General features: G+C 42.0%; 1 protein-coding gene across 7 annotated transcripts in view; it reads left to right on the forward strand.

The window, feature by feature from the left end:
* Positions 1-653: 653 nt before the first annotated feature.
* LOC145356518 (putative E3 ubiquitin-protein ligase HERC1) overlaps positions 654-16,701 on the forward strand; it is a 296,484-nt gene continuing 280,436 nt past the window's right edge. For all 7 annotated transcript variants that reach the window (XM_080209293.1, XM_080209754.1, XM_080209365.1 and 4 more), the window contains exon 1: positions 654-865. The gene's annotated coding sequence lies outside the window, so the exon portion shown is untranslated. The remainder of the gene's footprint in view (positions 866-16,701) is intronic.

Here is a 16,701-nt window from a genome sequence, read left to right on the forward strand (position 1 = left end):
TTTTATGATGTATATGTAAAATTTGGTGAGGATTGTAGTGGACATGCCGAATCTCCTTTGCCTCTTTAGACAGTAGAGGCATTGGCGGGCTTTCTTAAACTATAGCATCTGCATGAAGGGACCAGGACAAATTGTTGGTGTTCTGGACGCCAAGAAACTTGAAGATCTCAACCATTTCCACTTCATTCCCATTGATTTACACAAAGGCATCTCCTCTACTATGCTTCCTGAAGTCAACGACTATCTCCTTTATTTCGCCAATATTGAAGGAGCAAATATTGTCATTGGACCAGTTCACCATCTCTTTCCTGTACTCCATCTCGCCATTGTTTGAGATCCGACCCACTAGGGTAGTGTCATCAACAAACTTGAAAGTGGAATTCAATGGCAGAATAGTCTCCAGAGGAAGAATGGTCACCTACTACCTTCCTCATGCCTGGACATGGTGGGAAGGAGTGGAGGGAACGAGCATGCGCGTTTCAAGTAGCGCCTGGTGCGGAGGAGGAGGGGGCGTGGGAACGCGTTGACGTCACAATCAGCGTGTCCCCGTGCGCCGGGTGGTGGGGGGGGCGGGGCGATCCATTGTGCCGTCGCAACAGTCGGCACTGTGACAGCCAATGGTGGAGTGGGGCAGGCGGCGGTAGTGGCTTAGCGCCTGAGGGCAGCCACTCACACTCAGTGTGGAGTCGGAGCGGGCGCTGGGGGCTGAGGCCGAGCCGTTGGTTGTTAGCCACAGCCAGAGCGGAGGAGGAGGGCTGAACATCGGGCCCGCATGCGGGGGAACTCCAGTGAATCCGTGCCGTCGCCAGCGCCATCAGCCGCTGCTCGTCTTCAGTAACGCTTTGGGGGAGGAAAGCGGAGAGCGGTAGGGCTGTGTTGGAAGGGCCGGGTTGCTATGGACCGGGTGTTGTTGTTGTTGTAGAAGGGGTAGGGGCTACTCCCTCCCCCCCCCCCCCCCATAGAGTGTGAGGGTGACAGGTTGGAGCTGATCCGATTATAACCGACACACAGCGTCGGATAGAAACGCATATGTATCGGTTAGAGACACATACCTAATTATCTATCTCGAATTATTCGAGCTGAGAGGGCTCAGTAAATAAAACTCCCCTTGGAAAACAGTGGGGTGTGATTGTCAAACACTCATTAATTTGCAAGTGTCACCCCACCTTTTATCCATTGCAGTGCTGTCAGAGCGGGGGGGGGGGGGGGGGAGGGGGAAACCACTTCAGGAAGCATAGTGTCCGGGAAACCCTATCATTTCCCTGCTTTAAGGACCTAATGTTGTCACGTTGTGAAAATTTATAATGCAGGATGATCGGGTGCTAGGAAAGTCCAGATTAAATCCAATTTCTTATCTGACAAGATATATCATCTGATCGTGATTTTTTTGCAGGAGGTGCAAGGCACCTGCCGTGAGCGTTTGCCCGATTGCCCAAAGGGCATGGGTTAATTGTGGATCTCTTTCTTGCATGGTTATTCAGCACAAGCAGTGTCAGTTTCTCTTCAGTTGCACCGCACCCATGTAAGGTGAGGTGACATGGCTTGACACACCCTGGTACCGAAATCCTATCGTGCTTGCAGCTGGTGCCTTTCAGTGCCCGAGCTGGATCTTGCTCTCCGATGTTTTGGAAGGTAGTCAGTGTCTTGGTGAAAAATTACCTTTTGCCGCACCTTCAAAATTCAGCATTCAATACCTGTAAATCTTCCAGCAGAGATGATGCTGAAACCAGAACATTTGGCAGCTGTTTAATGATAGTAATGTAGCTGATCGTTCACTTCTATGTGGAGAATTAGTAACAATGTCATAGCATTGTGCTATTGTCTACTGAAATGTTTTTATCCTTGGAAAGCATCAGAGAATAGCAATCATCCTAACAAAAACTTGCATGAAATGTGTTTTAAGCTGCCTATATACACATTAATAATCAAGATCAGCACATGACAGAGTACTTTGGCTTATTTCTGCACGTTCTACATAAGAAATGGGATGAAAGGAAACTGGATCGCCCATCCTTGATTTCCTTACATATACTGGATTGGGGTTCCATGTTACTAGTGGTCAGTGGCAGATATTAAAACATCAAAGTGTATTGTTGTCTTCTTTGTGCTGGAGTGGCAGTTTAATTAGATCAAACTCCAAACCAGGGGGTTATGTTCTTAAATTTCAGAATAGAATCATCCCTACAGAGCAGAGGAAGGCCATTTGTCTGCACTGACCACAGTTCCATCGAGGCCCTATCCCAGTAGCTCCATGCATTTACCCTAGCTAGTCCCCCTAACCCGAAGGAGCAATTTATCATAGCCAATCCACCTAACCCACACGATGTTGGACTGTGGGAAGAAACTGGAGCACCTGGAGGAAACCCATGCAGACATGAGGAGGACGTGCAAACTCCACACGGACAGTGATCCAAGCTGGGAATCAAATCCAGGTCCCTGGAGCATAGTGCTAACCACTATGCTACCCCAAAGCTTAAAATCAGGGTGTGCGGTTTTGTTCAAGATGCCATCCTTTGCGTTTGACATTTAATCAAGATGGTTCAGTTCAGTAGTGTGAGGCGCAGAGAGTTTTCTGTTATTCTGACTGGTCTTCTTCTCTGAAGCAATATTAATAAAAATAGAATAATTGGTTATTCGTTGTTGATTTTATAGAATCCTGCTGCAAACAAAATAGTTACTGCGTTTATTTATTCTGTTGCTGTGCTCAGATTGTCATTATGAAGCATTTTGAAGAACGTACTAAGGTGCAATATAAATGCAACTCTTGCTACATATTGTGATTGTGTCCTATTTCTTGTTATTGAATGTATTAGCTGCTGTCAACCAATTTTGTATGGAGTGTCCAGCTAGATATTGTCGGATGACTAATAGTCATACTCGTGCTAGTGTGTGGGACAATATATACAATTACATTTATCACCAAATATTATCTTGTTTAGTAAACGAAGTTGTTTGAATCACTGAATTGCTGGTTTTTGTAAATCTTGTTTTATTCTGTTTATACTGTAAACAGATTAGTTTACCTCTATAAAATGATGTAGCAGCACTTTTGATTTACTATTTGTGCTCTCCTGGTAGTATGTTTCTAATGATAAAATTCTCATCTAGATTTCACCAAATCGATCAACTGCTTTTGGTCAGGAAACTGTCAGATTTTGCTAATATCACAGTAACAAGAAAAGGATCGTCTGTGCTTGTCAGTTTTAATATTGATTATGTGAACTTTTTGAATTTGTTAACATCTAGTGCTATTTTATCTAGTGCATATCCCATTTATTAGGTCTTTGGTGTGAATGCCAGTTTCTATTACGTTGGCACCCACAAAACCATATATTAACACCTAAGAGGAAATACTTCCTGCTTTTTAATTAAAACATTAATTAGATTGATATATCATCGCTGGGATAAAAGTAAGTTTACATCGATCATTTTACTAATGGAACAGAAAATTAGGAATTCAAACTCTGCCCGAGAGGAGGGGCAGAGAGTACTTCTGATCATAAAGGATAGTGGGTGAAAGTGACCTTTGGTTATAGGGAGGAGTTGCAGTATTATTGCTAAACTATCAATCCAGACCTGGTTCAAATCCTGCCATGGCAGATGGTGGAATTTAAATTCAATAAAATTAATCTAGAATTAAGAATCTACAGATGACCATGAAACCATTGTTGATTGTTGGAAAAACCCATCTGTTTCTCTAATGTCCTTTAGGGAAGGAAATCTACTGTGCTTACCTGGTCTGGCCTACATGTGACTCCAGAGCCACAGCAATGTGGTTGACTCTTAACTGCCCTCAAACAATTAGGGATGGGCAATAAATGCTGGCCTGCCAGCGATGCCCATGTCCCATGAATGTATATTTTAAAAAAGTTCAGATGATTGGGTTATGAACAAAGACTTTATAACCTGACCTTTCATCCAAATTTGCTGTGATAGATGGCAAAATTGGGAGCAATTTCAGGACATTCTTAACATAGTGAACTGTATATAATCTTCTGAACTCTTCTGAATAAATAATAGATACAAAAACCCTGGATTGAGTCTAATGCCTTCTTTGGGAGGTGGGCAGTGAGAGGTTTTCCCTGGCTGGATAAGTGACAATCGCCTTCCTCACCTGTATTTATCTTGTATTAAATGCATTATTCTAGTAATGGAACTTTTACTGTTTTCACTGTATTATTGTCAGTGATCAAAGTCCTTGTATGCGTCAGCTTAGCAGGCACCAACACTTTTTTAAAAAAAAGGTTCTGAGGTTAGATGTGGTGTTTAATGAAATGAAATCAAAAAACAATTAAAATTGAGAGCGAGTAGTGGAGCAAATACGATTTCTGTAAAAGTTCCATTAAAATGAAGTCAGATATTCAAGTGAGTGCTACAGATCAAATGTTCCATTAAAAAGGAAGAAATTGGAATCCAAAGACACAAATGATAATTATAATAGGTGGACTGCTTTCTTAAGGAAAAAAACACTAGTTACCCTAAGGATTTATTGCTAACTTTTATATATGTTATTCCAGGTGAGGTCCTGATCAATGGCCAGCAAATAAATGAGGATATCTAGAGAGGTTTTTGTTTTGAATAATGGAAGAAATCCTGTAGAACATTCACAGCATCAAAATTAACCTAGCACTAGACAACATTCATAACATTCAGGCAAACTGCACCAGCCTTTTCTTGGAAATGTAAAGAGGGGAACTTTTTATGATAGGTAAGCATAATACAGATGAAGCAATTAACGGTGACTTAAGAGGACATGTAGGCATACACAAAATGTAATATTTTATAGATGCAGCAATAGAAATGACATGCTAATCAGTGCATACAAACATCTGGTGCTGCAAAGCCTAGTGGCATTTTGGACCCTCAAGGACTATCACAGATTTCCACGTGCATTGTGCTAATTCTTCTATTTCTCAATTTGTTGTTATAAGCTTAGTCCTGATATTAAAGCAAAAAATTCCAAAAAATACTGAAATAGGAAGAAAACGCAGGAGTTCTTTTTTAACAATTTGATTTGTAGAGTTGCTGGTGGCCAATTTCTACTCATGGGATCAAATTGGCCACGTTTAACTTCTGTTCTACTTGGACCTTTTTTGCTTCATTATGTGCCAGCTTGGAAGTGGGTTGCATATGTGAATGGACAGTTCTCAGTAGTCAGTTAGAAGGTGAAAATATGTTGATTATTTTACCTGCTCCATGTTCTCCCGTGCTAATAGGCAATCATGTGCACCTTTAGTTTCTGTAGAGACATAGAGCTAACTATTATTGTTTAATCTTTTTATATTTTTAGAAAAAGTAAGTTGTATCTACTGTTTAATCTTAGGACTATTCTACATCAGAGTACTGCTAAGATTTAATGAGATAATTATTAGATCTCCTATCACTGATAGACAGAACTTTCCAGTGTTCTCTCTGCATAGTACATTTCGGCAGAATTAATTGGAATTGCATTAAACTTTTAAATGTGGAAATGGTCAACGACGAGGTCTTTTTTTAACTTGCGTATGTGACTAAATTTAAAGGCAATGATTTGTAAGAATTCAATGTTTCACTTGAATTGAGAATGTGCACAGAAGATTCACCGGGGTGATAAATCTGTTTGAATATATTTAATTTCATAAGGATACTTTTAATGTTACCTCTAACATTAAAGCATCCTATTTCCTTGATGTAAATTGGCAAACTCTTTGGTACACAAGGTGTTATAAGAACGGAGTAACATTTACGATGTATAATGTCAGTTGAGAATTTAATGATTTAGTTTAATTATTTGATTTTTGGTTCAGGAGGAGAAGACACACTCAAAATATTGTTAGAAAATGTAGAAACTCTTGAGTAATCGCTCATGCTTTATTGGAATGGAAGGGCATTTAATCCACCATGCCTTTGAACCTAAGAACATAAGAAATAGGAGCAGGAGTAGGCCAACTAGCCCTTCGAGCCTGCCCCGCCATTCAATAAGATCATGGCTGATCTGTCGTGGCTCAGTTCCACATTCCCGCCCTCTCCCCATAACCCTTAATCCCCTCTCTTATCAAAAACCCATCAACCCGTGTCTTAAAAATATTTAGCGAGGTAGCCTCCGCCACTTCAACGGGCAGAGAATTCCAGAGATTCACCACCCTTTGAAGAAGTTCCTCCTCAACTCTGTTCTAAACCGCCCCCCCTTTATCTTGAGGCTGTGCCCCCTAGTCCTACTATCCTTTCTAAGCGGGAAGAGTCTCTCCACCTCTATCCTATCGATCCCAGTCATCATCTTATATGTCTCAATGAGATCTCCCCTCATTCTTCTAAACTCTAACGAGTACAAGCCTAGTTTATTCAGCCTCTCCTCATAGCTCAACCCCCTCAACTCTGGCATCAGCCTAGTAAACCTCCTCTGCACTCCCTCCAAGGCCAAAATATCCTTGCGTAAGTACGGCGCCCAAAACTGCACACAGTACTCCAGCTGCGGCCTCACCAATGCCCTATACAGCCGCAGCAAGACCTCCCTACTTTTATATTCAATCCCCCTCGCTATGAAGGCCAGCATCCCATTAGCCTTCCTGACCACCTGCTGCACCTGCAAGCTGGGTTTTTGTGACTCATGCACAAGGACCCCGAGGTCCCTCTGCACCGTCGCCTGCTGCAGTTTTTCGCCACGTAAGTAATAGTCCTTCCTACCATTATTCCTACCAAAGTGGACCACCTCACACTTGCCAACATTAAATTCCATTTGCCATTTCCTGGCCCATTCGCCCAGCCTATCTAGATCCTTCTGCAGACTCTCCACACCCTCCGCACAATTTGCCGTTCCACCAATCTTGGTGTCATCAGCAAATTTCGACACCCTACACTCAGTTCCCTCCTCCAGATCATCTATATAAATGGTAAATAGCTGAGGCGCCAGCACTGACCCCTGGGGCACTCCACTAGTCACCATCCGCCAACCCGAATTGACCCCCACTCTCTGCCTCCTATTTGACAACCGATCCTCTATCCACGCTAACACCCTACCCCCAACTCCATGTCCCCTGACCTTCTGCAATAACCTCTTGTGAGGTACCTTGTCAAGTGCCTTCTGAAAATCAAGAAAGACCACATCCACTGGCTCTCCTCTATCCACCGCCCTAGACACATCCTCATAGAACTCCAGTAAATTTGTCAGACACAACTTCCCTTTAACGAAACCGTGCTGCGTCTGCTCTATCAAGCAATTCCTCTCAAGATGCCTCGCTATTTCCTCCTTGATGACGGATTCTAACATTCTACCTACAACAGACGTTAAACTAACCGGCCTATAATTCCCTGCCTTTTGCCTGGCACCCTTCTTAAACAACAGCGTAACATTAGCCGTTTTCCAATCTTCCAGCACTTCCCCGGAATCCAGCAACGTCTGGAAAATAACCACCAAGGCATCCACTATCACCTCCGCCATTTCTTTCAGAACCCTCGGATGCATTCCATCCGGTCCTGGGGACTTGTCCACAATCAGCCCCTCCAGTCTGTCGAGCACTACCTCTCTAGTAATAGTAATGTCATTAAGACCCACCAGTCCTACCACCTTTCCATCTCTAACACCCGGCAAATTATTCACGTCCTCCTCCGTGAAGACAGAAACAAAAAAGTTATTCAAGACCTTAGCCATATCCCCATCTCCTATCACTAAGTCCCCCTTCTCATCCTCTAAGGGACCAACGTTCACCCTAGCCAGCCTCTTCCTTTTTATATATTTATAAAAACTCTTGCTATCCTTTTTTATATTAAGCGCTAGCCCAGCTTCATAGTTTCTCCTACCCTTCTTTATCAACTTCTTTGTCAATCTTTGCAATCTGTCTGCAAGAATAGCTCTATTAGTCCAGCTTACTTACCCTTTCTCCATAGCACTACAGTTTTTTTTTCTCTTCAGGTGCTTATCCAATTTACTTTTGATGACTTTGATTCAGCTTCCCCACTACACTCTGAGGCAGTGCATTCTAAGTCCAGACACTCAGTGTATATTTAAGTTTTGCTCATGATCTTCTCTACCAGTTGCCTTAAATCAATGCCCTCTGGTTCTTCATCCAACCATCAGTGGAAACAACTCTCTGTACAGCCTAGGCATGATTTTTTTTACATTACTAGCAAATTTCTTCTCAACCTCCTGTAAGGAGATCAGCATCAGTTCTCCAATCTTTTATACAAGTTGTCTAAAGCCTTCAAATTATTCCCAAGGTGTGCTTCTCACAGCTTGTGTTGCTTGCGACTGTTATAATCTAATAATTCTAACCCAAGCCAGCTCTTATTCTTATGTAAAATGCTATATTTTGTGTGTATTCTTAGAGCTTATTCCTCACAATTCCACAGTTTGTGTAACCAATGCACTCCATGTATTGGAACTCTCAAATTGGCTTTGCAGGCAGAGGATGTGGTTAAGAAGGCGTATGGTGTACTGGCCTTCATCAATTGAGGAATTGAGTTTAGGAGTCGGGAGATAATGCTGCAGCTGTGTCAGACCCTGCTTGGAGTTCTGGTCGCCTCATTACAGGAAAGATGTGGAAGCCATTGAAAGGATGCAGAGGAGATGGTGAGGGATTGGAATGCCCTGCCTGCTGCGGTTGTAAATGCGCCTAGTTTGGGGGCGTTTAAGAGATTTGTGGATAGGTTTATGGACGAAAAGGGGTTTAGATTAGTGGGTCAGTGTTTTTTTTTATAAAACTGGTCGGCGCAACATCGTGGGCCGAAGGGCCTGTTCTGCGCTGTAATGTTCTATGTTCTATGTTCTGTGAGATTTATGAGGATGTTACCTGGATTGGGTGGCATGCCTTATGAGGATAGGTTGAGAGAGCTTGGTCTTTTCTCCTTTGAGAGACGAAGGATGAGAGGGGACCTGATAGAGGTGTATGAGATGTTGAGAGGCTGTTCCCCAAGGCTGAAATGGCTGCCACAAGAGGACACAGGTTTAAGGTGCTGGAGAGTAAGTACAGAGGAGATGTCAGGGGTAGGTTTTTCACTCAGAGGGTGGTGGGTGAGTGGAATCGACTGCTGTCGGTAGTGGTGGAGGCAAATTCGTTAGGGTTTTTTAAGAGACTTCTGGATGAGTACATGGACTTAATAGGATTGAGGGTTATAGGTAAGCCTAGTAGGTAGAGATATGATTGGTGCAACTTGTGGGCTGAAGGACCTGTTTGTGCTGTAGTTTTTTTATGATTCTAACACCAAAAGAAAGCGCTACAGAAGTAGGCAATAGAAGTTTGATTCCTTCTTTGCAAAATTTTTGACCTGAGTTGAAATGCTTAGTGGGGCATGGTGAGGAAAGAGGGTAGAGATAAATTGACATTTTTCTCTTGACCTATATTGTGAACTAAGAACAACCCAGCACGGGAAACAGGCCCTTCGGCCCAACGAGCCCGTGCCGCCGCATCACCCTACACCTATTCTACCCTGCGTGTCTACGAATGGAACCCCTAATTTAGCCAGATTCAGGGGAGAATAGTGTCAATTTGGTACACCAATCAGCCTAAGAGCACATCTTTGGGGTGTGGGAGGAAACCGGAGCGCCCGGAGGAAACCCACGCAACCACAGGGAGAATGCACAAACTCCCACAGACACAGGCCCAAATCCATGTATCTGCACAGCCAGCAGTGCTAGTCACCGAGCTGTTGCGGTGCCCATCTACCGGTCCAGGATCAAGCACACACACCGACACGAAGTACTAGGCCACTCCCGGAACCTCCAAGAGCAGCCCATGCACGACCCACTGTGTGCATGCCCCTCGTTTGACAACGAGGTGGACCTCCACCTGCGAAATAAAAAGACAAAAACGTTAACTTACAAGTCTGCATTTCCGGTGTCTCCCGAGGTTCTGACCTTATTTAATAGCCCCTACTATAACCCTCCATCCTCGTTTCACTCGTGTCTGTCTAACTGAACCTTAAACGAGTCCAACGTTCCTGCCTCCACCACCCTACTCGGTAGCGCGTTCCATACCATTGTGTATATCTAGCTCCCAGAAAATACAACATTAGAAATTTGTAAATAAGTATTAATCCTCTCTCTTGATGACGTGCAGCTTAGGATGGAGTTGGGTAGAAACTAAAGGACTTGTGTCATTATAAAAGTTACTCCAGCTCGGTTCCCTTATGTATGCTGAGAATGTCCAGCTATACCTCACTTCCATCTCTCCTCATTTCTTCCTCCTCTTTCTAAATTGTCTGATTAATTTTCTGACATCCTGTCTTAGGCTGAACCAGATGTTTTGCAACCTTTCATTTATGGCAAGTCAGTCTCCCATCCATTGATTCTGTCTGTACTGCCCACTGCCTTGTCAAAACAGCCAGCATAATTAAGGACCCCACTCACCCTGGACATTCTGTCTTCCATTGGGAAAAAAATACAAAGGTCTGAGGTGTCATGTACCAACTGGCACAAGAACAACTTCTCCCCTGCTGCTGTCAAACTTTTGAATGGACCTACCTTGCATTAAATTGATCTTTCTCTACACCTTAGTTATGACAGTAACACTACATTCTGCAATCTCTTGTTTCCTTCTCTATGAATGGTATCCTTTGTTTAGCGTGCAAGAAACAATACTTTTCACTTTATGCTAATACATTTGACAATAATAAATCAAATGTTTAATCCCAAAATGAGCTTCGTACCAGATATCTGGACCATTAATAAGACTGTCTTTTTCCACTTGGTAACTGCATCCTTGCTTCAGTATTTTTGCTGTTGAACTTCTTTACACAGAGGGTGGTGGGTATCTGGAATTTGTTGCTTGAGTTGGTTGTAGATATGGAGATGCCAGCATTGAACAAGTAAGACTTCTTACTTGGTTGTAGAAGCAGAGATCCTAAACTCACTTAAAAAAAAACCTGGATATGCACCTTCAAGGCTATGGGCCATGTGCAGGAAGATGGGATTAGAAAGGGCATCTGTGTGCCTTTGGGCCAGCATGGACAAGATTGGCCAAATGGCCTCTTCTCTGCAGTATCATTTCTATGGCTTTAAGGGACAAAAATGAAATTTTATGCATTATTTTAATTTTATATGCATCATTCTAATTTTATACTATGGTATCATAGATCATAGAACCCTACAGTGCAGAAAGAGGCCATTCGGTCCATCAAGTCTGCACCGACCATAATTCCACTCGGGCCTTACCCCCATATCCCTACGTATTTTATCTGCTAATTCCTCTAACCTACGCACTCAGAACACTAAGGGGCAATTTTAGTATGGCCAATCAACTTAACCCACACATCTTTTGGACTGAGGGGAAACCGGCACACTCAGAGGAAATCCTTGCAGACGTGAGGAGAATGTGCAAACTCCACACAGACAGTGACCCGAGCCCAGAATCTAACCCATATTCCTGGAGCTGTGAAGCAGCAATGCTAATCACTGTGCTACCGTGCCACTTAATTCAACAAAAGTTGTTCAGATGTCACAAGATGGAAAACAGAATATACAAAATGGGATCAAAAATGTGAAATGTTTCTTAATATATATTTTGTTGTTCTTCAAGGCAACATTAGTGAGATTTGAATAATAAATTGCATACCACATCATTCAATGCCTTAAAGAAAGCCAATGCCTACTTGCCCTTTTTATAAGTTAACCCGTCTCTCTTGACCTTGTAGTAGATTATGTAAAAGTTCAATACGTTCCCCAAGTGGAGGCAACAGTGAGGATGCACCAGTTATGGGCAGCACAGTGGTTAGCACTGTTGCATCACAGCACCAGGGACCTGGATTTGATTCCTGGTTTGGGTCACTATCTGTGTGGAATTTGCACAATCTGCCTGTGTCTGTGTGGGTTTCCTCCCACAGTCTGAAAGACGTGCTGGTTAGGTGCATTGACCCGAACAGAGCGTGGCGACTAGGGGAATTTCACAGTAACTTCATTGCGTGTTAATGTAAGCCTTACTTGTGACTAATAACTAAACTTTTAACTGAAAGTGTTTCATTGATTGCCTGTGTGACATTAACAGAGTAGAGACACAAATCAATCAGGATGTAATTTCCACTTTGATTGCAACATGTTAATTACAGAAATAAATAGATTAAAGAATTTATTTGTCTGAAACGCAGTGGATGGCATTTTCTGCTTGCCCTGATGGCATGTTTCATGGAGCGGCCTGCCAGAGATCCTACCTCTTTCATTTGAGGTTTGCTGTTCTATGCATTCCCTGCCGCTGGGAATCCTGTGGCAGGGGTTCGCCACCAGCGAGAACGGCTGGAAAATTCTGGCCTATGTCATAAAGACTTGGGAAAAACTAAGGTAGCAAATATTGTATTGGAAAAGTGTGTCGGACAGCAACTGAACGTTGATGCATGTGTACAATATTGGTGCCACTAATCTGACATGGTGAGGTTACCAATAATCTTGCATTGTAAGATCACCACTGACATGGCGTCAAGAGGTCAAAAGTAACATCAGAAAGTTGGAACTAGGCACCAATTTGCAAACATAAACACCTGTTTGTCGTAACTTAAATGTTGTAAAGTTGAGGACTGCCTGTACTGTAATTGTATCACAGAAGCTTTTCTCTTTCCTGTGTGTTTTTAATTAAACTAATGTGTTTATTTTGGTTCTGATAATTTTTTTTAACTTTTGGTAACAACTTTATTAGCTCACTGCTATTTTGCATGGAAGTGAACCTTTGGTTTAGTAGTAGCAACCTTGCGTTTTAGTCAAAATAAAGTGTCTGATTCCCAGCCAAACATCCTCCACAAGTGAAGACTATAATAGAACATGATGTCTAAATACTTGGTAGATACCCAGTGGGATATTCACAACAGAATGAGTGGCCACTGGCTCACTTCCTCTCGATGGGAAAGGTTAGCAAAAGGACATGCTGCAAACAGCCCTGAAGTGGAGACTCTCAATACTACGGTTTTAAAATGCCTACCCCCATCATAAAAGGTACTTGGAGTTTTTGTTTACAGCCTTAATCACTGCCCTGTTTAGATATTCCCAAATGTCAAAGGTCAAAGATACAGTAGGAAATTGGATCAGGAGGAGGCATTTAGCTCCTTAGGACTTTGTCACCATTCACTAGATTATGGCTGAAAATTACAGTATAAATCTAAGATATGGACAATCATTTTGTTGACTGTAGTATAGCAGGATTTCTCAAATCCAAGAAAATTCTTTGTGAAACAGTTTTAAGATGATACTTTTTTCAGTAGGTAATAAGTAAGAATGTTTTACAATGTTTAATGTGTAGGTTTTGAGCTTGAATGCTGAATCCAATTTGATTGCTTTGTAGCTTGTGATCTAGAACATTCAATGGACTCTAATCTGCTGTCACAGCATCAGCAGTTGTTTTGGACTGATTTTGTTTTTTTTTTAAATTCCCACTAAGTATAATTATCATATGACATATGATAATTACACACGTCAGTTTGAAATTCTATGTTGATGAAAACAATTCTAGAAAATGACACACAATTTTCTGATGCAAATCGTTTCCCATTTAAAGTTGGAAAATGTCAGGTTTTATTCATTTATTCAGGGTGGCATGTTGGCACAGTGGTTAGCAGAGCTGCGCACGATGCTCAGGACCCAGGATCAATTCGGCCTTGGGTCACTGTCTGTGTGGAGTTTGTATATTCTCCTCATGTCTGCATGTGTTGCCTCCAGGTGTTCTGGTTTCCTCCCACACTGCAAAGATGTGCAGGTTAGGTTGATTGGCCATGGTAATTGCTCCTCTGTGTTTCTGGGGATTAGCAGGATGAATATGTGGGGTTACAGAGCTCGGGTCTGGGTGGGATTGTTGTTGGTGTGGGCTTGATGGGCCAAATGCCCTCCTTCTGCACTGTACGGGTTCTAGGATTCTATTCAATTCTCAAACACCTGCTTCAAGTTTTGGTCTCTGCTGTTTTACTCTGTATGAGGAGATGCCAGCGTTGGACTGGGGTAAACACAGTGACTCACCTGATGAAGGGGAAAAGCCCTGAAAGCTAGTGGCATTTGCTACCAGATAAACCTGTTGGGCTTTAACCTGGTGTTGTGAGACTTCTTACTGGTTTTACTCTGTATACAGAGTTGGGCAATGGGCTGAGTCACAGCACAGTGGCCTCGGAAAGTTGACAGTTAAGTTCTCCAAGGAGTAAATGAAAAATGAAGGATTTTTTTGGTTAGAAATCTAGGCTCGATTTTTACATTGACTATCCATCGAGTGCATATGGGAAATTCATTTTTCCTTTCTAATTTATAAAATAACTTTAGGGTAAGTTCATTTTCATCTGAATATAACCATGATGTACAAAGAGAAGGTGTAGCCACACTTGTGCGATGATCCACAGTCTGGGAGAGAGGACTTACTCCGAAGGAATTCAGTTCAAATAACAAAATACTACAGATGCTGGAAATCTGAAAAAAAGGAATTCTATTCATACTGTTATAAGCATAAATATTCAGTGTTTTCTGCCTTTTGAACTTATAAAGATTAGGCATCCATTCCTTAAGTTAAAATAATTTAACTTGAATTTGATTTTGATATGGTTAATTGGTTGATTCCTGTTGAGCTATAACTGGAGGGCTCACATCCCTGCATGCAAAAGTTTTTATTAATTCTTTCATGAGATATGGGCATCACTGGAAAGGGCAGCATTGGTTCCCATCTCTAATTACTTCTCAACTGAGCAATTTGCTAGGCCATTTCAGAATTACTGTACTTAACACTGAAATCATTAGAATCATGGCACCGTGCAGTGCAGAAGGAGGCCATGTGGCCCTGCAAGTCGGCACCAACCTTTTGATAGAGCAGCTTACCCAGGCGCTATCCCTGTAACCCCATGTATTTATGCTGCTAATCCACACATCTTGGGACACTAAGGGGCAATACACCATGGCCAATCTACCTAACCTTGCACATCTTTGGACTGTCGGAGGACATTGGCACATGTTGAGGAAACCCACGCAGGCACAGGGAACATGCAAACTCTGGAATTGACCCCGGGTCCCTGGAATTGTGAGACCGGTACTGTGCCACTGTGCTGCCCATATAACTTTCAACCCCAGATGACACTCAATTTAATCTTTCTTCTTCCCAACTTTCATTCCTCTCTTTCTTTCTTCCATCTTGTTTCTACTTTTCCCCTTTCCCTTTTTGCACCTCTTTCTCTTATTGCTTTTTGTACCAAAGATGGCCAAAAATGGTTGATTAGTGTTTATCACAAGTTGTCAAATTTGTTGGCACAATGGTTAACACTGCTGCCTAACAGTGCCAGGGACCCAGGTTCAATTCCTGGCTTGAGTCACTGTCTACGTGGAGTTTGCACATTTTCCCTGTGTCTGTGTGGGTTTCCTCCAGGTGCTCTGGTTTCCTCCCACAAGCTAACTACAATTTAACATCCAAGTTAAATTAAATGCTAAGTGCAAAGTTGACCAGATTTTAGAAAGGGATCAACACTTAACATCCCCTCATTCGCCAAATTTCCAAGTTAAGCAAGTACTCCGTCCAGCAGTAGTTGGCAACAGACGTGCTGGTTAGGTGCAGTGGCCCAAACAGATGCCAGAGTGTAACGACTAGGGGAATTTCACAGTAACTTCATTGCATTGTTAATGTAAGCCTTGTGACTAATATTAACTGAATAATCTAGACATCTTTCAGTAATTTGTGGGCTCTTAAGATATTGCAAAAATTCAACTGGCTGATCAAATAATAAATATGCAATATAAATTAAGAATTATTCATATCTTTAACTGTTTGCCATTGCTCATCTGTTGTACCTTTTTAATCTAATTTCCCAATCTACTTTAGCCAATTCATCTTTGATGTGTAATCAGCTTTACATTCAGTGCTCTAGTTTTGTACTCATGTATGTAACTCTCATAGAATTATAGAATTTCACTGCAAAAGAGGCCCTTTGAGTCTGTACTGACATGTGAGAAACACCTGACCTTCCCATTTATCCCATTTATCAGCACTTGGCCCATAGTCCTGAATGTTATGATATGCTAAGTACTCGTCCAGATACTTTTAAAAGGATGTGAGGCAACCTGCCTCTATCAGCCTCCCAGGTAGCACATTCCAGACTGTCATCACTCTGAGTAAAAAAGCTTTTCCCCACATTACCCCTAAACCTGCTGCCTCTCACCTTAAGCTCTGTTGCTGGAGTACTGCTGGATAGAGTACTTGCTTAACTTTGAAATTTAGTGAAAGAGGGAGTATTAAGTATTGATCCTTTTCTAAAATCTAGTCAATTTTGCACTTAGCATTTAATTTAACTTGGATGTCAAATTGCAGTTAGCTTGTGGTAAATAAACTACTTGCAAGCAGCAGTTGCACAGTTAGTTAATTGGGTGATTAATTAGAACTTGTTCCCTAGAAAGCAGGCCTGATTTTGGTCTCTGGAATCTTAACTGGTATAAATACAGGAGATTTTGCTAATGCATGAAGTAGGTAGTATGGAGTCCAGCTTGACAGAGTGCTGCTAGTACTGAATTTGGTGTCTGAGGAAAATTGGTTCAGGGAGGGAAGAGAACAGATTAGTTTGAGAGAGGGAATAGAAGACAGTGAGACCTGAGAGTTCCAGTCCAGAGGCAGTAACTAAGTAAACAGGTAGGCAATTGGCTGGTGAGTTTTAAGATTTATTTTTCTCTCTGAACTGGGACAATAGTTCAAACTTGTTTGAGGGAGATGCAAGCTATGTATTACAGTTTTTGCTTAGCTAGTTAAATTACTTAACTATGCATAATTGTTGGGTGATATTTCTAAACTTGAGATT

Source organism: Carcharhinus amblyrhynchos, chromosome 1 (assembly GCF_965287045.1).
Source record: "Carcharhinus amblyrhynchos chromosome 1, sCarAmb.v2.hapA, whole genome shotgun sequence".
NCBI classification, from domain to species: Eukaryota; Metazoa; Chordata; class Chondrichthyes; order Carcharhiniformes; family Carcharhinidae; genus Carcharhinus; species Carcharhinus amblyrhynchos.